We start from the raw sequence: 27,612 nt of genomic DNA on the forward strand, positions 1-27,612 counted from the left end.
CTGTGACTTTACATGCTAGCACTTTCCTTCACAATTCTTTGCTACTTCAATTCCACTTTTGGTGGCAGGCCTTCAGTCGCTTTAGCCTCCTGTTCTGGAATGCTCTCTCTAAACGCTTTCTCTTCACTTCTTCACCCTCCTTCAAAACTACCTCTTCAATCATGCCTTCAATCATCTCCCAAAATTCTATTCCTCTGAACGCTCTACTTCTGTGCCTTGGAATATTTTACCTTAAAGGTGCCTTAATAAATGCTAATTGTCACAGTTAGATAACTCACAGGTTTGTGCATTGTGTTTGTCATGCTATTTACTCCAGTCTCTACAGTACTAATTATTTCAGGATTTTGACTTGTCTGCACTCACAGAAACTTATGTTGCATGGTGCACCATCTAGTGGTTTACACTGGAACAATATCTTAAATTTTGTATCATTCACTCAGTGTTCACACAGGATGATTTCACATATAGAAATGTGATTTATCAAACTTTTCATTGAGCTTTGGATCCAATGATTTGCATACTCCTGTGGTGCTAACAATAGTTCCAATCAGTGATTTTTTTAATGCTGTGTTGTTCACTCATCACAAGATCAATAGTTGATGCTCAGTGCTTGAATGGAAATTGGAACATCCCCACCAGCTCATGGAAGACCCTGACTTGTAACCGACCAAAATGGAGAATGTCCATTTGGGAAGGCACCAATATTGATATTTTTTTCATATGTTATAATGACCTAGGCCTGGGTGTACAGGGCAAAATTTCAAAATTTGCAGATGACACAAAACTGGGAAGTAATGTGAACTCTGAGAAGCTTAGTAATGGGCTTCAAGAGGACATAAAAAGACTGATGGAAAAGGCACACACATGACAGGTGAAATTTAATGCAGTGAAGTCTGAAGTAATACACTTTGGTAAAAAGAATGGGAAAAGGCAATATAAAATAAAGGGTTCTAAAGAGGGTGCAGGAACAGAGCGATCTTGGGCTATGTGTGCAGATTCAATGAAGAGGGCAGGAGGGCATGCCAGGAGCAGCACCAGGCATACCTAAAAATGAGGTGTCAGCCTGGTGAAGCTACATTATAGACTACTTACATGCCAACAGCGGAAGCAGCATGCGATAGACAGAGCTAAGCGATCCCACAATCAAAGGGTCAGATCTAAGGTCTAATTGTGAATAGTGGTGGACAATTAAACAACTAACAGGAAGAAGAGGTTCCACAAATATCCCCATCCTCAATGATGGGCAGCCCAGTACATTGGTGCAAGGATAAGGCAAAACCATTTTGCAGCCATCTTCAGCCAGAAGTGCTGAGCGGATGATCCATCTTGGCCTCCTCCTGAGGTCGCCAGTATCACTGATGCCAGTCTTCAGCCAATTCGATTTACTCCACGTGATAATCAAGAAACGGCTGAAGGCACTGGCTACTGCAAAGGCTATGGGCCCTGACAACATTCCAACAATAGTGCTCAAGGCATGCTCCAGAACTAGCAGCACCCCTAGCCAAGCTGTTCCAGTACAGCTACAACACTGGCATCTGCTCGGCAATGTTGAAAATTGCCTAGGTATGTCCTGTCCACAAAAAACAGGACAAATCCAACCCAGCCAATTACCGCCCAGTCAGTAAAGTGATGGAAGAGGTTGTCGACAGTGCTATGAAGTAGCACTTACTCAGCAATAGCCTGCTCACTCTCACTCAGTTTGGGGTTCGCCAGGGCCACTCAGCTCCTGAACTCATTACAGCCTTCATCCAAACATGGACAAATGAACTGAACTCCAGAAGTGAGGTATCAAGGCAGCATTTGACCGAGTGTGGCATTAAGGAACCCTTGCAAGACTGGAGTCAATGGGAATCAGGAGAAAACTCTCCGCTGGTCGGAGTCATACCTAGCACAAAGGGAAGGTGGTTGTGTTTGTTGGAGGTCAATGATCTTAGTCCCAGGACACCACTGCAGGAGTTCCTCAGGGTAGTGTCCTCAGCCCAACCATCTTCAGCTGCAGCATCAATCAACTTACCTCCATCATAAGGTCAGAAGTGGGGATATTTGCTGATGATTGCACAATGTTCAGCACCATTCACAACTCCTCAGAAACTGAAGCAATCTGTGTCCATATGCAGCAAGACTTGGACAATATCCAGGCCTGGGCTGACAAGTGGCAAGTAACATTCACACCACACAAGTGTCAGACAATGACCATCTCCAACAAGACAGAACCTAACCATTCAACCTTGGGGATGTGGGCAATCTTGGCGGCGGAGGCGATCTTTGGGCGGGGGCCTCCGATGGGCCCAGGGTGCTGTTAAGGAGGAACCCCACCACAAGGGAAATCTGCTGGGCTGGCCGCTTGGCACAAGCTTCTCTGGCTGCAAGGGATTAAGCCCTAAAATGAGCATTAATTGCCCATTTAATTTGGCCCAAATTGGGAGGGGGGGGGTGCCTGACCACCCAGCGCCTCCCCCGCTGCCCACTAGATTTAATAAGCCCCCCACCTTTAAGCCCATCGATGGGGGAACGTTACATCCAGCCCATGGAGTAATAATGAAAGGCTTGCACTCATAAATAACAGGAGCAGGTTTCCTGGAAAGTTAACATTTTCAGAAAGGTTGGGGTTCATTTGAATCAAATGGGGGATAACAGACTGGATCGGATTGTAGAAAGTAGCCCTAACTGAGGATTTCACTGTACAGGGGATTGGCAACAGAATACAGGTGGTAATAGCAACAATCAATGAGTTTCCATTACAAGGATCAAGGTAGCTTATATATGCCAAATAACACATGCACAGGATTCATTATAGTGTTTTTGCACTGATGCTCAAAATATCAGAAGTAAAATGTTGAAATCACAGGCTAATTGCTATCTCTAGAAGTTGGTATAATATTGATGGATCTGAAATTCAATTGAAAGATTACATGAGATTTTGAAAAAAGATAGTTTAAGTCACAGAGTGTAGCTTTATTTGTAAATGTGAGTGAAGAAATAGGTCAGCAGCACACAACTGAAGCAGTTTGGGTGCAAGTAAAGCATGAATTTGGTCTAAAGTTAACCCTTGGCATATGTTTATCAACACCAAGGAAAACAAGTGAATCAAATGAGAAGAGCAAAAGTATGAAAAAAAATTTTAACTAACCATTCGTTTAAGTGGTCCAATATGGAACAATCAAGCACAGAGATAAATAAAGCTGGGCTATTTTTGGCATTGTTAATGATTGTTTCTGAATTCTGAATATTGAATTAGGGATAGTACCAGAGGACAGTCTCCAGATTACTACCTGAGCCATGTGCAAATTGGTGTAAGGTAAGTAAGATTAAAGAGGTAAGTGATTGACTCAAAGATTGGTGAGGGAGAAATGGGTTCTGATTCATGGGGCACTGGCACCAGTACTGGGGAAGGAGAGAGCTGTTCCTTTGGGATGGACTTCATTTGAACCATGCTGGGACTAGTGCCCTGGTGAATCGTATAGCTAGAGTTGTAGATAGGGCTTTAAACTAATTAGTGGAGAGGATGGTTCAATTGAAGAGAAGCTTAGAAAATCAAAAATAATCGAGAGAGCAGAGGTGAAGAGGTGAACGATAATCAAAGTGTGACAGGGAGGGGCAGAAAATATAACCAGAAGAGTGCAGCAATTAGAACCAGAATGAATAATAATGGTAAAAAGTCGAAGCTTAAGGCTCTTAATCTGAATGCATGCAGCATTAGTAACAAGATATAAATAAATGGCACAAATAGAAATAAGTGGCTATGACTTGATAGCTATTACAGATTGCAGGGAGACCAAGACTGAGAACTCAATATTCAAAGATATTTGACATTCTGGAAAAATAGGCAAAAAGGAAAAGGAGGTGGGGTAGCTTTGTTAATAAAGGAAGATATCAGTGCAGTGGTGAGTTGTGATATAGGTGCAATGGATCGTGATGTGGAATCAGTTTGGGTGGAAATAAGGAATAGCAAGGGGAAGAAGTCACGGGTGGAAGTCGTTTATAGGCCCCCGAAGAGATGCTTCACTGTAGGGCAAAGTATAAATCAGGACATAATGGAGGCATATAAGAAGGGTGCTACAATTGTCATGGGTGATTTTAATCTGCATATTGACTGGGCAAATCAGATTGGCAGGGGTAGCACGGAAGACGAATTTGTAGAGTGCATCAGGGATTGTTTCTTAGAGCAATACATTGCAGAACCTACCTGGGAACAGGCTACTTTAGATCTAGTAATGTGTAATGAGGTAGGATTAATAAGTGATCTTGTAGTTAAGGGTCCTCTAGGGGGTAGCGATCACAACATGGTAGAATTTCAAATTCATTTTGAGGGCGAGCAACTCAGGTCTCAAACCAATGTCCTCAACTTAAATAAGGGCAATTACAGAGGTATTAAGAAGGAGTTGTCTAAAGCGGGCTGGGAAAATAGACTAAGGGGAAGGTCAGCGGATGAGCAGTGGCAGACATTTAAACAGATATTTCATAACGCTCAGCAAAAATGTATCCTGGTCAAAAAGAAGGACTCGATGAGAAGGATGAACCATCTGTGATTGACAAAGGTGGTCAAGGAGAGTATCCAATCAAAAATGAAGGCATGCAAAGCGGCGAAAACTAGTGGTAGGCCAGAGGATTGGGAATTTTTTAGGAACCAGTAGTGAATTTCTAAATAGCTAATAAAGAGGGAGAAAATTGGTTGTGAAAGTAAATTGGCAAAAAATATAAAAACAAAAAGCAAGAGCTTCTACAGGTGTATAAAAAGAGAGTGGCTAAAGTGAGCATGGGACCCTTGGAGGATGCGACTGGAGAATTGATATCAGGGAACAGGGAAATGGCAAATAATTTAAATCAATACTTTGCATCAGTCTTCATGGTGGAGGACACTATAAACATTCCAGAGATATCAGAGAAGCAAGGCGCTAATGGGAGGAATGATCTTGTAACAGTCTCTATCATGAAGGACAAAGTATTTGAGAAACTAATGGGACTAAAGGCAGACAAGTCACCAGGACCTGATGGCCTGCGTCCAGGGGTTTTAAAGGAAGTGGCTGCAGAGATAGTGAGGGCATTTGTCGAAATATTCCAGAAAATTCAGGATTTCAGGAGGGTCCCAGCGGATCGGAAAACTGCTAATGTGATGCCCCTGTTCAAGAAGGGAGGAAGACAAAAAGCAGGAAGCTATAGGTCAGTCAGCCTAACATCTGCCGTTGGGAAAATGAGAGTCCATTATTAAGGAAGAAATAGCAGGACATTTAGAAAAGCTTAACGCAATCAAACAGAGTCAACATGGTTTTGTGAAAGGGAAATCATGTTTGACAAATTTGCTAGAGTTCTTTCAGGGTATAACAAGTAGAGCTGATAAAGGGGAACTGATAGATGTAGTGTATTTAGATTTCCAGAAGGCATTCGATAAGGTGCCACATAAAAGGTTGTTGCACAAGATAAGAGCTCACGGTATTGATGGCAATGTATTAGCATGGATTGAGGATTGGTTAACAGACAGAAGACAAAAAGTTGGGATTAATGGGTCTTTTTCAGGTTGGAAAGATGTAACTAGTAGAGTGCCACAAGGATCAGTCCTAGAGCCTCAATTATTCACTACCTATATTAATGACTTGGAGGAGGGGGCAGAGTGTAATGTATCCAAATTTGCTGATGATACCAAAATAGGTGGGAGGGCATGTTGTGATGAAGACATAAGGAATCTGCAAGGGGATATAGACAGGTTGAGTGATTGGGCAAAAGCTTGGCAGATGGAGTTTAATGTAGGAAAGTGTGAGGTAGGCACTTTGGTAGGAAAAATCAAAAGGTAGACTATTATTTAAATAGAGAGAGACTCCAAAAAAGTACATCACAAAGGGATCTGGGTGTTCTTGTGCATGAAACACAAAAAGTTAGCATGCAGGTGCAGCAAGTAATTAAGAAGGCAAATGGAATTTTGGATTTTGGCCTGTATTGCTAGGGGGTTGGAGTTTATAAATAGGGAAGTCTTGTTACAACTGTACAGGGTGTTGGTGAGGCCACACCTGGAGTACTGTGTACCGTTTTGGTCCCCGTATTTAAGAAAGGATATACTGGCATTGAAGGCAATTCAAAAGAGATTCACTAGGCTGATTCCTGGGATGAAGGGATTGACTTATCAAGAATGGCTAAACAGGTTAGGCCATTATCCATTAGAGTTTAGAAGAATGAGGAGTGATCTTATTGAAACATACAAGATTCTGAGGAGGTTTGACAGGGTAGATGTTGAGAAGATGTTTCCACTAGTGGAGGAATCTCGAACTAGGGGGTATAGTTACAGAATAAGGGGACGCTCATTTAAAACTGAGATACGAAGGAATTTCTTCTCTCAGAGGGTAGTGAATGTCTGGAATTCTCTACCTCAGAGAGTTGTGGAGGCTAAATCACAAAGTATTTAAAGAGGAGGTAGATAGATTTTTGAAATATCGGGGAGTTGAGGGTTTTGAGGAGCTGGCACAGAAGAGGAGTTGAGGCCTGTGGCAGATCAGCCATGACCTAATTGAATGGCGGGACAGGGTTGAGAAGCCGAATGGCCTACTTCTGCTCCTTTTTTCTTATGTTCTTATGCTGTATTTCTAGCTTTCAGTTGAAGAAGTGAACCTAATATTGCTAATAATTAATTGCTTTTGAGATTGGAGGGAAGTATGCAGAATACAGGGGGGTCGGTATTAGGACCACTGCTCTTTTTAATATATAAATCAATGACCTGGACTTAGGCAATACAAGGCATCATTTCAAAGGGTGCAGACTACACAAAACTCAGAAATGCATTAAACAATGAGAAGGACAGTAACAGACTTCAGAAGGACATAGATAGACTAATAAAATGGGCAAACACATTGCAGATGAATTTTAACAGAGATATGAAATGAGGCATTTTGATAGAAAGAATGAAAAGCAGCAACATAAAAAAGGTACAATTTTAGAGTACAATAACAGATCTTTGAAGATGGCAGGGCAAGTTGAGAAGGCTGTTAAAAAGCATACAGAATCTTCAGCTTTATGAACAGAGGCACAGGGTACAAAAGCAAGGAAGTTACGCTAAACATAAATACATCACTTGCTAGGCCCTAGCTGGAGTACTGCAGCCAATTCTGCGTATCATACTTTAGGAAAAATGTCAAGATGCGTAAAAGATTTACTAGAATAATATGAGATATGAAGGGCTTTAGTTACGTAGAGAGACTAGAGAAGCTGGAGTTGTTGTGCTTATAGCAGAGAAGGTTATCATGAAGGGTTTGATAGAGTAAATAAGGAGGAAATGTTTCCGCTGGCAGAAGGGTCAGGAACCGGATGACAGCATTTTAAGGTAACTGGCAAAATAACCAGTAGTGATAAAAGGAAAATATTTTTTCATGCAGCGAGTTATGATGATCTGATATGCAGTGCCTAAAAAGGTGCTGGAAGCAAATTCAGTAATAATTTCAAAAGGGAATTGGATAAATTCTTAAAATGGGGAAACTGTGCATGGCAATGGAGAAAGGGCAGGTGAGTCAGACTAATTTGATAGCTCTATGAAAGAGCCAGCTCAGGCACCTTGGCAAAATGGCCTGCTTCTGTGCTGTATCATTCTATAGTTTAATATTAGTGCTAGTTTCAGTTAGTTTTAAATCAATGCTGAAGGAAAAAACCTTGTATAATCCCTGGATTAAGTGGAGGATTCAAGGAAAGTGATGCCTAAATGGAGTAATGGAATGTTCAAGATAAAATTAACCTTAAAAAGGTACCTCACTATGAATAAAAGTTTAATTATCAGGAAAGTAAGAGCGAGGGTAAAAAAACAACAGAAGATAATACAAGCCAATGTTAGATATTTGTTATAAAAAAGGTTAGGTAACATTTGCAGTTGAAAAACCTTCCCATCACTACTATGTTAAGAGCCAAGAGAACAATCAAAAACATATTGTTGCTTTCAGGATTTGTCTGGACAGGTTAGCTATGGCTGATGAACTCAATATACTTTGCATCAGTTTTCACTTCTGTAGATGATGCCATGGTTTTGGCATTACAAGCAGGTATTTATTTACAATTGCTTCATTAGAACTACCTAAGAAAGTGCCTTCAGCTAAAATCAATGTGCTTAAGGCTCATAGTGCTGCAAAGGCTTGGTACAATTTACTTCAGAACCTCAGAGAAATGAGGAAGTCACTGGATCTTATATTCAATAGCTCTGAAGAAGAGTCATACAAACTAGAAACGTTAACTCTGTTTTTCTCTCCACAGATGCTGCCAGACCTACTGAGTTTTCCAGCATTTTCTGTTTTTATTCAATAGCTCATTGAGGTTTGGATTAGCTTCCCTAGCTTGGAGGGTAGCTTATGTGGTCCCATTATTTACGAAGAAAATAAATGGTATGGTTTTGGGAGTTGGGAGGTAGGAAGAATTGATATATGATATTCGGCGACTTTGGTGATTTTTAGAGAAACACAGGGTGGGTTTAAGAACTGTAGGTCCTGTCCCACTGATTTGGTTGAGATCTTTGAAAAAGTGGCCAAATTTTGGCTCATGATAGCCCATGCTGTTTGTATTCCTTGACTTCCAAACAGCATTTAATAAAGTATCATATAGCTAAACGGTTATCAAAAATAATTAGATGTCATAGGACATTTATTACGCTGGGTAGCTAGCTGAAATCACATTTCCCAACCCTTATTAATGGGAGTGGATATAACTCAGTCCAAATAAGAGTGAAGTTCCACAAGACTCTCTAATGCGACCAGTGCTGTTCATCATTTTCACTTAAGATCAAGACGAGTTCATAAATGGAGATATTCTAAAATTAAAAGACAATACAAAATTTGCTGGGGCTTAGTGATTTAGTCAAGACAACAATCAAGAAACACATTGGTACTCTGAGGATTTCTCAGGGCAGGTTAGGTATTTCTGATGAGCTAAATAGAAACTTTTTATCAGTTTTCACTTCTGTAGATGGTGCCATGGCCTTGGTAGTATAGGATTGGTCATCATCATCATGCATGTTCTGGCCGAAGACAGGTTCTTGGCTCAAAGTCTTCTCCACATCTCTGTCCTGTGCTAGTCTTTTCATTTTCCAATTCCTTTCCTCAATTTTCAAGCAATTCAGCAAATGTCCTTAACATTTTCGCTCCATAACATCTCTTACTAGTCCATTTCCTCTTAAGATGTGTCCTGTCCAGTCCCACTCTTTTTCTAATTACGTTCAGCAAATTTCTTTGTTTGTTCATTCTCCTCAGCACTTCGTGTTACTTTTTCTGTCCAGCAGATTTTTTCCTTTCTCCTTCAAACCCACATTTCAAAGCCATTTAAAAAGTTGTTCTCCTCATTCCGTCAGGTCTAAGTCTCACATCCAACAACACTCTAAACAAAGCTCTTTACAAGTCACTTAAGTTGTTTATTCAGCTTTCCAATTAGCAACTGTCTCTTCTTACTAAATACAGGCTTTCCCATTTCTATCCTTGTTCTTATTTCTTTGTTGCACCTTCCATCTGCACATATTATGCTTTCTAAATACAGGATAAGTATGTGGTTAAAATTGCTTCACTAGAAGTAACTAAGAAAATGCCTTCAACTAAAATTAATGCACTTAATAGGTTGCAGGGCAATTTATTTGATAACAAGATAAGAACCAGGAGCATGAGTAGGCTATACAGCCCATCGGAGCCTGCTGCTCCCCCCCACTTAATAAGATCTTGGCTGAACTTCTACATCAAATCCACATTCCTGCCCCATCTCATTATCCATTGATTCCTTTAGTGTCCAAAAATATACTGCTCGGTCTTCAATATACTCATCAGCTGAGTGTCTACAGTCTACTGAGGTAGAGAATTTCAAATAATCACAATGCTGAGTGATTAAATTTTTTCTCACTTCAGTCCTAATGGCTGACTCCTTATCCTGAGACTACGGGCAGAATTTTGTACTCGTTGGGTGGGAGTGGAGGGCGGGCCCGCGAGCGGCCGCGAAGCTGACCACCACCCGCGCTCAGGCCCCGACACGGATTTCACACTGGCTGGCCAATTAACAGTCAGCCAGCGTGAAACGGGTGCTGCCTGTGTGGGGGCGGGAGGAGCGCAAGCACGGAAGTGTGCGCATGCGCGGGGGTGCGTGCAGTAAAAGCTCCCTGAGGCACAGAGCTGCCTCAGGGAGCTGAGATTTTTAACAATAAAAGTAAAGATATTAAAAATAATGAAAACATGTCCCCTCATGTGACTCTGTCACATGAGCAGGGCATGTTAAACATGAGAGTTAAGAGTTTTAAATTTGTTTTTAAATCACTGGTCGAAACCTCATCCCACCCGTGGATGAGGTTTCACCAAAAACGCAAAGGCCGCTTGGCCTTTTCGCTCGCCTGCCAACCGAGCAGTTGGACAGGCAGCGAAAAATTCGAGTCAGTTAATTGATTAAGGAACTTAATAGACTGCTTAATTGTCGGCGGGCATGCTGCCGACTCCCGTGCCCGCCCACCGACCGAAATATCGTGCGAGTGCGCAATGACGTCAGAACGCTCGCCTGACATCATCGCGCGCCATTTTATGCTCATTCAGTTCGGGTGCGCACCCACCCGATGAGCAAAATATTCTGCCCCATGATCCCGAGCTATAACCTCTCCAGCCAGGGAAAACATCCTCTCAGTATCTACCATGTCAAGCCCTCTAAGAATTTTCTACATTTTGATGAGATCATCTCTCATTCTTCTAAACTCCAGAGGACCCAGGTCCATTCTACTCATCTGTCCCCATAGGACATTTCATCGAAGGAATTAATCAAGTAAACGATCACTGCACCATGTTTAAGGCTAGGGTATCCTTCCTTGGGTAAGACCACCAAAACTGTACACATTAATCCAGGTGTGGTCTCAATGAGGCACCATATAATCGCAGCAAGGCTTCCTTAACCCTATATTCCAACGTCTTGCCATTAAGGCTAATATACCATTTCCCATAATTGCTTGCTGTACCTCTGTTAATTTGCTGTGATTTGTGTACAAGGAGCCCCCAGATTCCTCTGAATACTAACATTTCCCAGTCTCTCAACATTTAAAAAAAATCTGCTTTTTCATTTGTAAAACCTGAGGCCCAAGCACTGTATCTTGTGGCACTCCACTATTGTCAGGAAGATATGGTAATTTAAATAATATTATTGGAATTTATTGTAAAGTAGATTAATAATGGGGTCTGTGTGTGTGCATGTACGTGTGTGACTTAATTGAATTAAAGGCAGCTATTTGCCATTTTCCAGTCTGATGGTACCGTTCCAGAATCGAGTGAATTTTGGAAAATTAACACCAGCGCATCGGGACCCGGAGGCTTGCCAGCTTGCAGCTCCATCAATTTGCTCAGTACCATTTCCCCAGTGATTTCAATTTCACCAAGTTCCTCTCTCTCTTTCACCTGATTTGCAGCTATTACTGGAATGTTTTTTGTATCCTTTACAGTGAACACAGAAGCAAAATATTTGTTCAATTCTCCCACCATTTCCTTATTATCTACTATTAACAGGTGAGGTGATTGTTGGAGTAGTGGAAGAATTGTCCATTGCAGGGGTTCAATTTATTCTGGGTAATGATATAGCTGGATCACAGATGTGGGTGATGCCTATGGTAGGTGAGCAGCCTGTAGAAGTGTTTTCAACAGGAGTGTTGCAGCGAGAGCATCCTGGATTGTTTCCAGATTGTGCGATAGCAGGATCACAGGCTCATAGGTTGAAACAAGAAGAACAGGAAGTTCAAAGGCAGAGAGAAGGTATGGAAATCCAATTAGCTGACACAGTGTTTGATAAGGTTGTTCAGGAAGAAAGACTGGAAGAAAATGCAGCTGAAGTGTTTAACTCAAGATATTTAGTGGAGTTACAGAAAGAGAATTTGCAGATGAAGCATTTATATCAGACAGCTTACTCGGAAACAGAGGCAACACGTATTCCAGAATGTTATTACCTTAAGGGTAATGTTTTAATAAGAAAATGGAGGCCTTATCATGCTTCAGCAAATGAAAGCTGGAGGAAGGTGCATCAGACTGTAATACCATTTGGATATAGAAATGAGATTCTGAGGATAGCTCACGAAATTGCAGTAGGTGGGCATTTAGGACTTAGAAAGACACAGGCGAAAATACAAAAACATTTTTGTTGGCCTGGATTGCATAGGGATGTAGTCAAATTCTGTAGAACATGTCACACATGTCAGATGATAGGGAAACCACAAGCAGTGGTTAAGCCAGCACCATTAATCCCATTCCAGCATTTGAAGGACCTTTTACTAGGTCATGATTGATTGTGTAGGACCCCTCCCTAAGACTAAAAGTGGAAATCAGTAGTTACCCTGACAATAATGGATGTGTCTACCAGGTTTCCTGAAGCAATGCCTTTGAAAAATATTACAACTAAGAAAATGGTGGAATTTTTTTTTTTACAAGATATGGTTTACCTTAAAACAATACAATCAGATAAAGGTTCAAATGTCATGTCACAGCTGTTTAAGGAAGTAATGGACAGTTTGGAGATAAAGCTATTTAAGTCAACAACTTACCATCCTGAGTCACAAGGGGCTTTGGAAAGATGTAAGCAAACTTTAAAAACTATGAAGAGGGCACATAGTCAGGATTATCCGTAGGATTGGGATAGGGGAATTCCATTCTTGTTATTTGCTATTAGGGATGCTCCTAATCCATCGACTGGTTTTAGCACTTTTGAACTAGTTTATGGTCGTGAGGTGAGAGGACCACTGAAATTGATTCATAAGAAATTGGTAAGTAAAATTCAGAAACTACTCTCCTGGATTATGTATCAAATTACAGAGAGAGATTGGACAAAGCATGTGAGTTAGCTAGGGAATGTTTTAAAATATCACAGCAAGTGATGAAAGTGAAAGCAGACAGGAAAGTTACAGCTCACAGTTTTGTTGCTGGAGAGAAAGTGCTAATTCCGTTAATAGTAGTGGGTGAATCGTTGAAGGCAAGGTTTAGAGGGCCTTACAGGATTGAAAAGAAACTGAGTCAAGTAAATTATTTAATAAATACTCCAGATGGAAGAAAGAAGCAGAGGGTATGTCATGTAAATGTGCTTAAAAAGTACTTTGATAGGGAAGAGGACCGAAAGGAGGTGTTAGTGGTGGTAGATAATGAGAAAGAGGTAGAAATGCAGGATTCTGAAATTAATTTTCCTCTAATTAAATTGGATAATGAGGGGGTACTTGAAAATTTAAATATAATATTGAGTTACCTTCCAGACAAGTGTAAACGTGGTTTGGGGAAGCCATTGAAGTCACACAAAGCTAGTTGTGGGAATAAACTGGGAAGGCCAAATTTAGCTATGCATGATGTACATGCAGGAGTTTCACCTTCGATAAGGCAACATCCTTATAGATTAAATCCAGCAAAGTTATCACAAGTACCAAAAGAAATTGAATTTATGGTTCAAAATGATATCATTGAGTCTAGTTGCAGTAACTGGAGTTCGCTGGTACTGAAACCAGATGGGACACAAAGACTGTGTGTGGACTATGGAAAGGTGAATGCAGTGACAAAAGCAGATTCATATCCTATACCACGGTTGGAAGATTGTATTGAGAAAGTGAGACAATCAAAATTTATCACAATGATTGACTTGCTAAGAGGATATTGGCAAGTAGCGTTATGGGAGGGAGCAAAGAAGATATTGGCGTTAGTGACACCAGATGGACTATATCAGTTTAAAGTCATGCTGTTTGGTAGGAAAAATGCACCTGCAACATTTCAAAGACTGACAAACAAAGTAATTGCAGGACTGAGCAATTGTGCTGTGTATATTGACGACTTGATAGTTTTCAGTCAAATGTGGGAGGAGCATTTACAACATCTGGAAGAATTATTTATTCGATTATAAGTAGCTAATTTGGTGGTGAACTTGGCTAAAAGTGAATTTGCAAAAGCATAAGTTACATATCTAGGCCATTTTGACATGGTAAAGTGGCTCCGAGAGAGGTGAAAGTCAAGGCTATTGTGGATTTTCCCATACCTACAACAAAACGAGAAGTTTTGAGATTTCTGGGCATTAGCACTGTGGTTGCTCAACTGACTGAACTATTAAAAAAGAACAAGAAGTTTCAATGGACTTAGGAGTGTCAGAAGGCTTTGATAGTTTGAAAACTGTATTAACTACAACACCAGTTTTGGCAGTACTCAATTATGCCAAGCAATTTAAGTTGGCCATTGACGTAAGCGGTATAGGCATTGGGGCTGTACTGTTACAAGACGATGAGAATGGAATTGAAAAACCGTTAAGGGTATTTTTCACAGAAGTTGAATGTACAACAGAGAAGGCATTCAACAATCGAAAAGGAGACTTTGGGGTTCATGTAGCATTGCAAAATTTTGAAATTTACGTTGCAAACAATTTGTCAGAAACAATTGTTTAAACAGACCACAATCCTTTAAAGTTTCTGGACAAATTTCGAGAGAAGTGCAAGGCTATTCAGATGGAGTTTATTACTGCAACCATTTAATCTACAGATTATGCATGTGGCTGTGTGTAACGGAAGGCATTCTAAGATCTAACACAAGTGTGAAAAGCTTCCGGCACCTAAGCCTCAAGCTGCTGTCTACAGGGAACTTTGAAGCTCAGGAAAAACTCACTTAGAATTCAACTGTTCAGGATATTGTGTGTTACTTTACCTGGGTGTTTTAAAAACCTGTGTGTCTCACTGTTGCCTTTATGGAGGTGTAACTGGGGTTTTAGATTAATTAGGGGATTTAGAAGTTATCATAGTAGTAATTTGTAGATCTATGTATGTGTGTAAAATCATTTCTTCTATTAATAAAGGTTTAATTTAGTTTTGTAAGAAACCTATAAAATTTGGCCTTTTTTTACTGAATTCATAGCCTGCTCTCAAAATAAGTACAAATTGCAAATAGTTGTGGCAGCTGCTTCAAGTTTCCCTCTGGGATTTGGGCAGCTTGGTATTTACCATCCAACTGCCATAACAACTAGCTCACTTGCCATTCTGAAAATGGCCAGTTTATGCCTATTGTTTGTTTTCTGTCCATTAACTAATCCTCAATACATGTTAATATACTACTCCCAATCTCATGAGCCTGAATCTTGTGTAAAAGTCTTTTGTGTGGCGCCTTAAAAAATGCTTTCTGAAAATTGAAATTTAGCACATACTACTAAACCAACAAAAAAAATCTATAATAGATTTGCCTAACACAATTTTTCTTTCATAAAACTGCTCATCTTAAATCATAATGTGATTTTCCAAGTGCTCTTTCACACTCTTGATAATAGATTCTAGTACTTTCCCGACAACTGATGTCAGGCCAACTGACCTTTAGTTTCGCATATGCTCTCCCCCTCCTTTCTTGAACAGTGGGCTTATATTTACTACTTTCCAATTCACTGGGACTTTCTAGAATCTCAGGAAATCTGGAAGACCAAAGCCAACGCATCCACTATCTCTGCAACCATCTCTTTTAAACCCTAGGGTATCCCCCATTACGTCCAGGGGATTCATTGGCTCTTAGTCCCAATAATTTCTCCCTTACTTTCTCTTTACTAACATTAATTACTTTAAATTCCTCACTCTTATTCAATTCTTGGTTCCTCACATTTTCCAGCATGTTCTTTGAATACCCCCGTGTTCTATTTTTCTCTCTCTTTATTCATTTCTTGTTCATCCTTTGCTGATTTTTAAAACCCTCCTAGTCTTCAGGTTTATTACATTTTTGGTAATATTGTATGCTTTTGCTCCTAATCTAATACAATTCTTATATTATCTAGTTAGTCATGTCTGTACCGCTTTTCAAATGGAGATTTTAGTTCCTTGTGGGAATGTACATTCATGGAGAATTATGATTTCGTTTTTTGAAATGTTTGGCATTTACCATCATATCTTTTAATCTAATCTCCCAATCTACCTTAGCCAATTCAACCCCATACATCCGCAATTAGCTTTCTTTAAATTTAAGACCCATAGTTTCAAGCTTAACCACATCTATCTCAAACATAATATGCAATTCTATCATATTATGGATCAATCTTCCCCAGATGATCCTTTACTATAAAATTACTCAATTGACTCATTATACAATACTAGATATAAAATATCCTGTTCCCCAGATGGTTCCTTCACATATTATTCTAGAAGATTATCTCAAATACATTCCAAGAATTCATCTTCCAAGCTACTTATACTAATTTGGTTTGCCCTGTCTATACAAAGATTCAAGTCTCCCATGATTATTGCACTTTGTTACATGCTCCTTTAATTTCCTTAAGTATTTTCTGTCCAACAATACGATTCCCCACCATTGTTTCCTACCCGATTTTTTATTTTGTAGCTGCACCCATCATGATAATAATACTGATTCTGGGCTAAGGTCTTTTCTCACTACTGCCTTTATTATCAGGGCCACACCTCATCCACAACCATTTTGTCAAACTTTTCTAAAAAAAAATGAATTACGCTGAAATATTTAGTTTCCAACCTGAGTCATTTTGCAACCATGTCTCTGTAATAGCTTTTATATCATACTAATTTATTTCTATTTGTGCTATCAAGTCGCACAAGGTAGCTGCTCGAGACTGAGTGCAGTGAGGCCGAGTGCTTAACTGCAGGAATTTTGTAAGTGAGGGAATTTGATTCAGCAAGGGTGGCAGCGATGTCCTGACCTTTCACAAAAAAAAGGAAGCCAGAGAGAGTGAGACCCGAGAGCTGAAGCAAGGAAGCATTAAGCTGGTATGTAGGTATGTAATTGGTAAGTTTAATTTTTTTTCCCCTCTAAACTGGGACAGTAGTTTGAACCAGTACTGGGGAGATATATGTATTACATTAAATTTATAGTATAACCAGTTAAAAACTGTAATATAACTAAAGATAATTGTTAAGTGATAATCTAACCTTGAAACCTAAATGGTAAATATAAACAAAATAAAGATGGTAGGGTAGCTGATGTATTGCAGCTGCAACAATGGAAGCTGATGGATTATTTTGTGATCTACGGCAACCATATCTGCAGCTGGGGGAACTTCAGCTCCAAGCTGATGAGCTGGAGTCCGTGCTTCGGACATCGCAATGCATCAGGGAGGGGGATAGTTACCTCTACACTTTGTTCCAGGAGGCAGTCACAACCCATAGGTTAGGTACTTCAAATTTGGTTCACGTCAGGGACAGGAGCATATGACTGTGAGAGAGGCAGGTATGGGGATCCAAAAGGTAGCAATGAAGGGGCCTCAGCCCTTGTAATTGTCCAACAAATTTGAAGTTCTTGCGGCTTGTGTGGTTGAGAGCAGGGACTGCAGGAAGGACGAACAAATTATCACAGCACCATGGTGCAGGAGGGATTCAAGTGAGGGAGCAAAAAGGGATGTAGGTAATAGTAGGGAACAGTATAGTTAGGGGAATAGACACTGTCCCCAATTAAGAGCATAAATCCTGAAGGCTGTGTTGCCTGCCCAGTGCCAGGGTTAAAGACATCTCTTGAGGTCTGGAAAAGAACTTGGAATGGGAGGGGAAGGATCCAGTTGTCCTGGTCCATGTGTGTACCAATGCCATAGGTGGGACAAAGAAAGAGGTTCTGCTGAGGGAGTATGAATGAGCAGCTAGGGACTAAATTAAAAAGCAGAACCACAAAAGTAATAATCTATGGATTACTATCTGAGCCATGAGAAAATTGGCATTGTGTAAACATGATCAGAGAGTTGAATGAGTGGCTCAAAGATCGGTGTGGGAGAAATGGGTTTTGATTCATGGGACACCGACACCAATACAGGCGAAAGAGAGAGCTGTACCAGCGCGGCAACCTTTCCAGACCTACTCTGGGGCAAGTGTATTGGCAAATTGTATAAGTAGGCTGTGGAGGGCTAGAATTAAATATGGGGGGGGCGAGGAAGATTCATGTGACTGGAAGTTTGTAAAATCAAAGAGAAAGAAGGCGACATTAGTGTAGAGTAGCAATACAGGTAATGATAACTAGAGAGTGACAGAAAGGGACAGAGTGTACAAACATAAGAGTGCACCAGCAAATAAGGTCAGAGTAGGGGAAAATGGTAAAAAGACAGGATTAAAGGTTCTTTATCTGAATGCATGCAACATTCATAACAAGATGGATGAATTGGTAGCACAAATAGAAATAAATATATATGATAGCCAACCCAGAGACATGGTTGCAAATTGACCATGGCTGGGACCTGATTATTCAACGGAATATTTGACATTTTGGAAGGACAGTAAGGAAGAAAAAGGAGGTGGGGTGGCTTTATTAATCAAGAATGAGATCAGTACAGTAGTGAGAAATTATCTTGGTTCAGAGAATCAAAATGTCGAATCAGTTTGGGTTGAGATAAGAAATAGCAAAGAAGTCACTGGTGGGAATGGTTTATAGACCCCTGATAATGATTATGTTGTAGGATAGAGTATAAATCAAGAAATAACGCAGGCTTTAAGAATGGCACTGCAATAATCATGGGAGATTTTAATCTTCATATAGATTGGATGAATCAAATTGGCAAAGGTAGCCTGGAGGATGAGTTCATAGAGTGTTTTTGGGATAGTTTCTTAAAATAATATGTTCTGGAGACAACTAGGAAATAGGCTATTTTAGACCTTGTAATCTGCAATGAGACAGGATTAATAACTTCATAGTAATAGCTCCTCTAGGTAAGAGTGATCACGACATGATAGAATTTCACATTCAGTTGGAGGGTTAGAAATTTGGGTCTGAAACTAATGTCTTAAACTTAAATAAAGACAATTACAAGGGTATGACAACAGAGCTGGCTAAAGTGAACTGGGAAAATAGGTTAAAAGGCAAGACAGCAGTGGCAGGCATTAAAAGGAGATATTTCATAACTCTCAACAAAAATATATTCCATTCAGAGAGAAAGGCTCCACAAGAAGGTGCACCTCCCTGGCTAACTAAGGAGGCTAAGGATGGTATCAAATTGAAAGAAAAGACATACAATGCTGCAAAGATTAGTTGTAGCCCAGAAGATTGGGAAACTGTTAGAAACCAGCAAAGGGTGACTTAAAAAATGAAGAGGGAGGTAGGAGTGTCAAAGAAAACGGGTAAGAGATATAAGTCAGACAATAAAAGCTTCTATAAGTATATATCAGCATGGATAGAAGATTGGCTGGCTGGCAGAAAACAGAGAATATGCATAAATGGGTCTTTTTCTGAGTGGCAGAATCTGACGAGTGGAGTTCCGCAGGGGTCTGTGCTGGGGCCTCAACATTTTACCATCTATATCAATGACTTAGATGAGGGGAGTGGTGAAGGCATGGTAGCTAAATTTACAGATGACACAAAGATAGGCAGGAAAAATGTTGTGAAGAGGACATAAGGAGGTTGCAGGCGGATACAGATAGGCTGAGTGCGTGGGCAAAAATCTGCCAGATGGTGTATAATGTGGGCCAATGTGAAGTTGTTCACTTTGGCAGGGAGAATAAAAAACAGAATATTACTTAAAACGGAGAAAGACTGCACAATTCTGAGGCGCCAATGGATCTAGGTGTCTGAATGCATGAATCACAAAAAAATAGTATGCAGGTACATCAAGTAATTAAGAAGGCTAATGGAACACTATCCTTTATTACGAGAGGAATTGAGGATAAAAGTAAGGATGTTATGCTTCAGTTATATAGGGCAATGGTGAGACCATATCTCGAATATTATGTGCAGTCTTGATCTCCTTATTTAAGGAAGGATGTAAATGCATTGGAGGCAGTTTAGAGGCGGTTTACTAGACTGATGCCTGGAATGAGCGGCTTGTCTTCTGAGGAAAAGTTAGACAGACTGGGTTTGTTTCCACTGGAGTTTAGAAGAGTAAGGGGTGACTTGACTGAAGTATAAAAGTTCCTGAACGGTATTGACAAGTTGGACGTGGAAAGGATGTTTCCTCCTGTGGGTGAATCCAGAACAAGAGAGCACTGTTTTAAAATTAGGGGTTTAAGACGGAGCTGAGAAGAATTTTTTTCTCTCAGAGGGGTGTGTGACTTTGGAACTCTCTGCTTCAGAAGACAGTGGAGGTGGGGTATTTAAAAAATATTTTTAAGACGGAGGTAGATTGATTCCTTTGTCTAAGAAGAATCTAAGGTTATCGGGGGTAGATAGGAATGTGTAATTCGAAACAGAAACAGATCAGCCATGATCTTATCAGCTAGGCTTGAGGAGCCGAATGGCCTATTTCTGCTCCTTTTTTGTATGTATGTTCATATGTTGATATAAAAAGGAAAAGAGAAGCAACAGTGAACTTTGGTCCCTTAAGAGAATGAGACTGGGGAATTAATAATGAGAAACAAGGAAATGGCAGAGACTGAACAAGTATTTTGCATCTGCCTTCACAGTAGAAGACACAAAACATCCCAAGAATAGTAGAAATGCAGGGGACAAAAGAGAGATAGAGAGGAGCTTAAAACAATTACAATTACTAGAGAAAAAGTACTAGGAAAACTAATGGAACTAAAGACCGACAAGTCCCCTGGACCTGAAAGCCTGGTTCCTAGGGTCTTATAGAAAGCTATACATTTTACACTTTCAAGAAAGGAGGAAGACAGAAAACAGGAAACTATAAGCTAGCTAGTCTAACATTTGTCAATGGAAAATGCTAGAATCCATTATTAAGGAGATAGTAGCAGGACATTTAGAAAATGATAACACAATCAGGCAGAGTCAACATGGTTTTGTGAAAGGGAAATCATGTTTGACAATTTTATTTGAGTTCTTTGAGGATATAACAAGTAGGGTGGATAAAGGAGAGCCAGTAAATGTAGCATATTTGGATTTCCTGAAGGCATTCAACAAAGTGCCACATAAAAGGTTACTGCACGGGATAAGAGCTCATGGTTTTGGGGGTGATATATTAACATGGATAGAGGACTAGCTAATTAACAGGAAACTGAGAGTTAGGATAAATGAGTCATTTTCAGGTTGGCAAACAGTAACTAGTGGAGTGCCATAAGGCTCAGTGCTGGGGCCTCAACTATTTACAATCTATACTGAAAACTTGCATGAAGGGACTGACTGTTTAACTAAGTACCCATTTGGTTGAGACTCGTGGGGGGTCTGTGGAGAGTTTCATGACAAGCTCTGTCTGAGAAAGTCTGTCTTGGTTTCAGTCTTCATTTCTAAACAACTATCGGAACTTAACGGTGGTAGCAGAGAATGGTTCCTGCTTGTAAGTAAGAAGATTAGAAACTAAACTTTCTTTGGTGGACAAAGGACTATTTTTGGAGTTAACCTTAAGAACAGAGTAGTTTTGAATCATTCAAAAAACAAAAAAAAATGGCTGAATCAAAATGTAGAATGCTGATGTTTTCTGAGCGTCAACAATATGACCAATGGAAAAATGAAATAACCATGTGGACACAGGTTACGTCCTTGCCAAAGAGAAAACAGGGGATGGCTTTGGCACTTTTGCTACCATATGAAAGCAAAATAAGATGCATAGTATTTTCGGAGTTGGGGTCTGAGCATTCAGACACAGATGAAGGTTTGGAAACTTTATTAGATTTTACGGATAAGGTCTATCAAAAAGATGATTTATTAAGTGTTTAAGAAGTACGGTCCGATTTTGACAAATTTAGGAAGTTGGAAGAAAATTCCATAGAAGATTACATAATGGAATTCAGTAGGCTATATGCAAGATTGCAAAAGTTTATCTAGAAATTCCCCAATCGGTGCTGGCGTTCATGTTACTATACTGTGCCAAAGTATCGAATATGGACAGGCTTCTAGTTCTAATGGGAGTTAAGTTTGAAGAAAGACATGCACTGCTAGAACAGATGTCAGAAGCTCTAAGAAAAATTCCTTGGAAAACATTCCTTTCCAGCAGCATTCATGGTGCAAAGGAGTCATTCGACGGTAAGACAGAAAATGGAGGATACAATGTTAACGGGATGGTGAGATCGTTTAGAAACAGGACACAGGCGTCAGTATGAAAGGAGATTTGTAACTAGAGACAATGGGGACAGAAACACCATGGACAGTTATGGCAGGAGAAAAGAATTAGGGATTTACAACAAAAGAATAAATCCTAGAAATGCCCAGGGTGTGGTCAATCAGTATTTTAGATGCAATTCAAAATACCATTATGCAAAGAACTGTCCTAAACGATATAACAAGGTGTTTGAAATTAAACGTGAGACAGAAGACTCAGAAGAAGAAGATGGAGATATTGACCAAAGAGAGGGCATTGTTATGTTACAAGAAGTTTCAGCCTGGTGGTGAATGTCTTAGTGGCAGATTCTTTCAACTGTGCAGTGCTAGATAGCGGATGCACGTCTACAGACTGTGGAATAGACTGGTTAAAATGCTACCTGGACTCCATAAATGACAAGGACCAGAATAAGGTTAAAGAATTTGGGACTTCCACCAGTTTTAGATTTGGAGATGATAATACCCTAAAATCTTTAAAAAGGGTAGTGATTCCCTGTAAGATAGCTGGAGTTGATCGTTTCACCGGATGTAGTGTTTAGCGAAATATCATTACTGTTGAGCAGACCATCGATGAAGAAAGCGTAAATGAAGCTTGACATGGAAAATTACAAGGCCGTTGTATTTGGAAAACCTGTGGATTTACAATTTACGCAATCTGGGCACTACTGTATTCCTTTAATGAAACCTAACTTTTCTACTAAGGAAATTAAAGAAGTGTTATTAGCGTCAGAGGATAGGAGTTTAGAAGACAAAAAGCTAATCGTGTTAAAATTGCATCGGCAGTTTGCCCACCCTTCTTCGCAAAGATTAAAAATTTTGCTAAGGGATGCAGGAATAAGGGATGGAGAGTACACTAAACTTATAGACGAGATAAGCGATAAACGTAACATATGTAAGAAATACAGAAGGACGCCATTGCAGCCGATAGTGAGGGATTTCAATGAAGTTGTTGCGATGGATTTAAAGGTGTGGAATAAAGAAAAGAACATTTTTATTTTACATTTCATAGATTTGGCAACAAGGTTTAGCCAGTCAATAATCATATACAGTAAAGAAAAGAAAATAATTGTGGATCAGGCAGTGAAGAGGTGAATAGTGGCAGTATTGGGACCACCAGCGAAACTCCTCACTGATAATGAGGGGGAATTTGCTAACAATGAGTTCCAGGGTATGTGCGAAAAGATGAATATAATAGTTATGAATACTGCAGCTGAAAACCCTTTAGTAATGGAGTGTGTGAAAGGAATCACGTGGTTATAGATGAGATGCTTCATAAAATATTGGCAGATAAACCAAGCTGTAAATTAACATCAGCTCTACCATGCCAAGAATTCACTGCAGGTGGCTGGGAGCTACAGTCCATATTAGTTGGTTTTTGGTAGAAATAGTTTCACATGGTCGTACATTGTGTCTTAGAGCTCACCGAATTCTTCTGGAACTTTGGCTTTAAGGAATGCTCTTCTACTCACGTGTAGTGCATTTAAATGCTCAGAAAAGCTAGAGCTAATTGTAGTTCCCTCCCAAAAATTCCTTCAGTCCTAAGTGATCATCCCCCAGCTTGGGAGCTCTAGCTCTAGCTCTAGATTAGCTCTAGCTTTTCTGAGCATTTAAATGCACTACTCACGAATAGAAGAGCATTCCTCAAAGCCAAAATTTCAGAAGAATTTGGTGAGCTCTAAGACACAATGTACAACCTTCGGAAACTATTTTCAATCAGGGAGACATGAGAGAGAAGGACTTAATGAGTGGAAAGACCCAGGAAAGATTATAGGTAAAGAAGGTAAAACAGTCATTTTACAACATGGGAACCAGACTATTCATCAAATTGCTGGTTCAGAAAGTGTAGGAAGGGACAAGGAACCATGTACTTCTCATACCCATATGTTGCATGTTTGTGAGGACCAGGTAGCTGAAGTTGAGAAGGTATCTGAAGATGGAGACAGTAATTTGGAGGAAGAAGATGAATCGATTTGTCCCAGAGGACAATTGCCGAAAGCTGGCACTAAAGTTATGTACTTGCCAGAAGGGGCCAGTCAATGGCGGGATGTGATGATTGTAGGTAAAGCAGGGAAGGCCACTGGAAAATATAAAAACTGGTTAAATGTATGAGATAAAGGACAAGAGGTTAGGTCTATGGACCAGGAATATGAAGTACAAAAATGGAAGGCACAGAAACGCAGTATCAGTTCAGACAGTGAATCTGGGAGTGAACATGCTCTAAGAGATTGCGAACTAGTGAAAGAACATCTATAAATGGGAGAGGGAGATCAAATAGTAACAGTCTGGAGCATGATAGAAGGCGGGATAGAGGGTGTAGCTTAACAAGTCAAGGAATATGGCACAGACTGGTAACGCTACAAGGAGCAGAAGCCCAAGTGATTGAGAAGTCTTAGTAGCTTCAAACAAATTAGACAATAAATTAATAAAGGATGCCAAACAGCAAGAACTGCATAGTTGGAAAGAAGTTTGGGCATACACAGAGGTGCCAGATAGAGGACAACCAGTTCTGTATTACAGATGGGTATGCACGGAAAAGGTGCTTCCTGATGGGACTTTTAAAGCTAAAGCCATGCTAGTGTCACGAGGGTTTGAAGAAAAATTGGGCGACCGGGATATAAGTGTAGATTCACCTATGGAAAGGAAAGTTATGAAGATCTTTTCAGCTCTATTGGCTACAAATGCTTGGGACTGAAAGTTCATTGATACTAAAGCTGCTTTTTGCAAGGACACGAACTTCAAAGGGAAGTTTTTCTCCGTCTATCAAAAGAGGCGCCAAATGCAGAAGGGATTCTTTGGAAGCTAAATAAATGTGTATACGGTTTAAATGATGCCTCCAGAGTTTGGTATTTCTCAATTAGGTCAGTTTTGTTAAAGTTGGGCTGTCTTCATTTGGAAGCAGACCCGGCATTGTTTTATTGGCGCCACAGAGGGAAACTTGCAGACATCTTTATGTTACATGTAGATGATTTTTTGCGGGGTGAGAGTAGTGATATTGAAACATTTGTCACTAATGGGCTCAGAATGGAATTTAAAATTGGAAGTCAGGCTTCTGGTGTATTTAAGTACATTGGATTGGAAATCAGGCAGAGCAGATCACACATCCTTTTACATCAGCTATCCTATTTAGAGAACGTCAATCCCATTGCAATCAGTCTTGATGGGGCCTCCCAGAAAGATATAGCGGCTTCTGAAATAGAAAAAAGGAACTCAGAAGTCTAATTGGGCAACTCAATTGGCTAGGCAAACAAACAAGGCCAGGGGTCAGTTTTGATGTTTTGGAATTGAGCACTAAAATGAACGATCCCAAGGTTGAAGAAATCATTTGGGCAAACAAAACATTGACAAAATTAAAAACAGAGCAGGGTGTTTTGAAATTCCCATCTTTGACTAATGTTAGGAAAATGAAACTGATTGTGTTCAGTGATACGCCTTATGCAAATCTATGTGATGGATTTTCGAGTGCAGGAGGATTTATAATATTTCTCTTGGGGGAAAAGGCAAATGCTGCCCTTTGGCATGGGAATCTAAAAAGTTACGAAGAGTTCTAAAAAGTACGTTAGCAGCAGAGACTCTCGCCCTTGCTGAGGTGGTAGATATGACATTCTTTATATCAAAGATACTGGCAGATGTTTTAATTGGAAAAGGGTATTCAGGAACAGTACCTATAGAATGTCTTATAGATAACAAGTCACTTTGGGAGAACATTCACCCTACGAATTGCATCAACGAGAAGAGATTGCAAATTGACATTACAATCTTAAAACAGTTGCTCGAGAATAAGGAGATTGCCAAGATCAAATGGATTGATGGCAGCTATCAATTATCTGACTGTTTCACCAAAAGAGGACCGAGCTCCAATAAGTTACTAGAGATCCTCAGAGGGACATATTTTTCTTTAAGAAAAATACTTCTTTTGTGTGACATACCTATACATGTGTTTTCTTTTGAGGAGGGGAAAAGGTCAATTTATTGAATGAAAAAAGTATATTGATGTTTGTTATTACCATTTTTTTTTTGTGTGATTATAGAAACTTAAGGGTTACTTCATTTTTAAGAAGAGGGGAATCTGTTGGGGAAGGAAACAGATAAAAAGTTTAATTGCTAATTATTAGTTTGTTTAGCTAAGTACCCATTTAGTTGTCAGCTGTGGCTCAGTTCATAGTACCCTCGCCTTTGAATCAGAGGGTTGTGGGTTCATGTCCCACTCCCGGAAACCAAGAACTGTGATTGTACTCAAAAGAGTTGCAATCTGTGACTGTTGATAACTTGAAAGAATTTTTTTTTAGTTGTATAAAAGGGATAACAGCTGAGACTAGTGGGGGCCTATCGAGATTTTTATGCCTAGCAATAAAAATCTGTCTGAAGGAGTCTGTCTTGGTTTCGATCTTCAATTCTAAACAACTTTTGGAACTTAGCATATATCGCAGCTGAAGTTGCAGAAGATACAAAAATAGGTAGGAAAACAAGATGTGAGGAGGATACAAAGAGTCTGCAAAGACATTTAGGCAATTAGACTGCCCGCCCATTATTCCTACTCTCTGCCTCCAGCCACTCAACCAATTTCCTAACCAAGTCAATTCAATTCGATTCGATAAGCTTTAGCTAACACAGGATTCTTTGAGGGATTTTACAAAATGTCTTCTGAAACTTTTTAATGTAGCAAATGGTTAAGATCTGGAATACACTGCCTCAGAATGTGGTGGATGGATACAATTGTGGCTTTCAAAAGGGAATTAGGTAATCATCTGAAGAAAAGCGAATTGTACGGCTACAGAGAAAAGCCCAGGGGCAGGGGCGGAGCAGGAGCGGGTGCTGGCCTGATCACTGCTCGTGATCGGGTCCGCGCTGCCATTTTACAGGGGGGTGGGTGGGGGGGGGTGATTAGGCCCGCCCAGCGTGCTTCATGACTCCCGTGCATAGCAGGAGCGTGCAGGAGGCGGCGGGCACGCTCAGCCTGCCGGGTCCTTGGAAAGGCTGCTCGCAATGGCTGGTTGAAGGGCTCTGCAGAGGGGCAATGGAGGACATTCAAGTCCAGAGGCTAGTCTATGGAGGCAGGCCAGTCCGGAGGGTAGGCCATCACGGCAGAAAAGGGCAGGGTGCCAGAGTGCCCCTTGGTTTTCCGATGACTGCATTGCTGCCCTCCTTGAGGAGGTGGCAGCATGACGGGAGATGCTGGTTCCCCAGGGCATGAGGAGGAGGCCCCCTCACATGACAAAACGTGTGTGGGAGGAGGTGGCGGAGGTGGTGAGCTCCCGCAACGTGGTACAGTGCACCTAGGTCCAGTGTCGCAAACCCTTCAACGACTTGTTGCACTCTGGAAGGATGAGAACAATGTTGGCATTAGTCACTTAACCCAGCAGGTCGGCTTTCCCCCCTGCTGCCCACCCACCCCACCCCGCCCAAGTCTGAGTGTAGTGACTACATTGAATCATTGATGGCATGTGTCCTTTGCTGGATGGGCCAGCAGATAACGCCTATGCCAAGGTCAGCCTGAGAGGGTGGTGAAGAAATGGTTCTGCGCCCGCAGCATGTGATACACTGAGACCCACATGACTGTTTTGGGGGCAGCCTGGAGGAGCTGCACCTAGGTGCTGTGCTTGGACTGCAGGACACGTCCAAGTCAGGGTGATAACATGCTGGGAGGGGAGCTTCAAGGTGGCATGGCAACGAACCATCTGCTGTCCTCTACGCTCCACGTGCTTGCACCTCCTTGCTATGGAAGGATATGCCG

General features: G+C 40.6%; 1 protein-coding gene across 5 annotated transcripts in view; it reads right to left on the reverse strand.

Moving 5' to 3' along the window:
• Window positions 1-27,612, reverse strand: part of sugct (succinyl-CoA:glutarate-CoA transferase) — a 596,483-nt gene that overhangs the window by 456,687 nt on the left and 112,184 nt on the right. The gene's annotated exons all lie outside the window — the stretch shown is intronic.

The sequence above is a fragment of the Cetorhinus maximus genome, chromosome 4, assembly GCF_964194155.1.
Source record: "Cetorhinus maximus chromosome 4, sCetMax3.hap1.1, whole genome shotgun sequence".
In the NCBI taxonomy this organism is placed as follows: domain Eukaryota; kingdom Metazoa; phylum Chordata; class Chondrichthyes; order Lamniformes; family Cetorhinidae; genus Cetorhinus; species Cetorhinus maximus.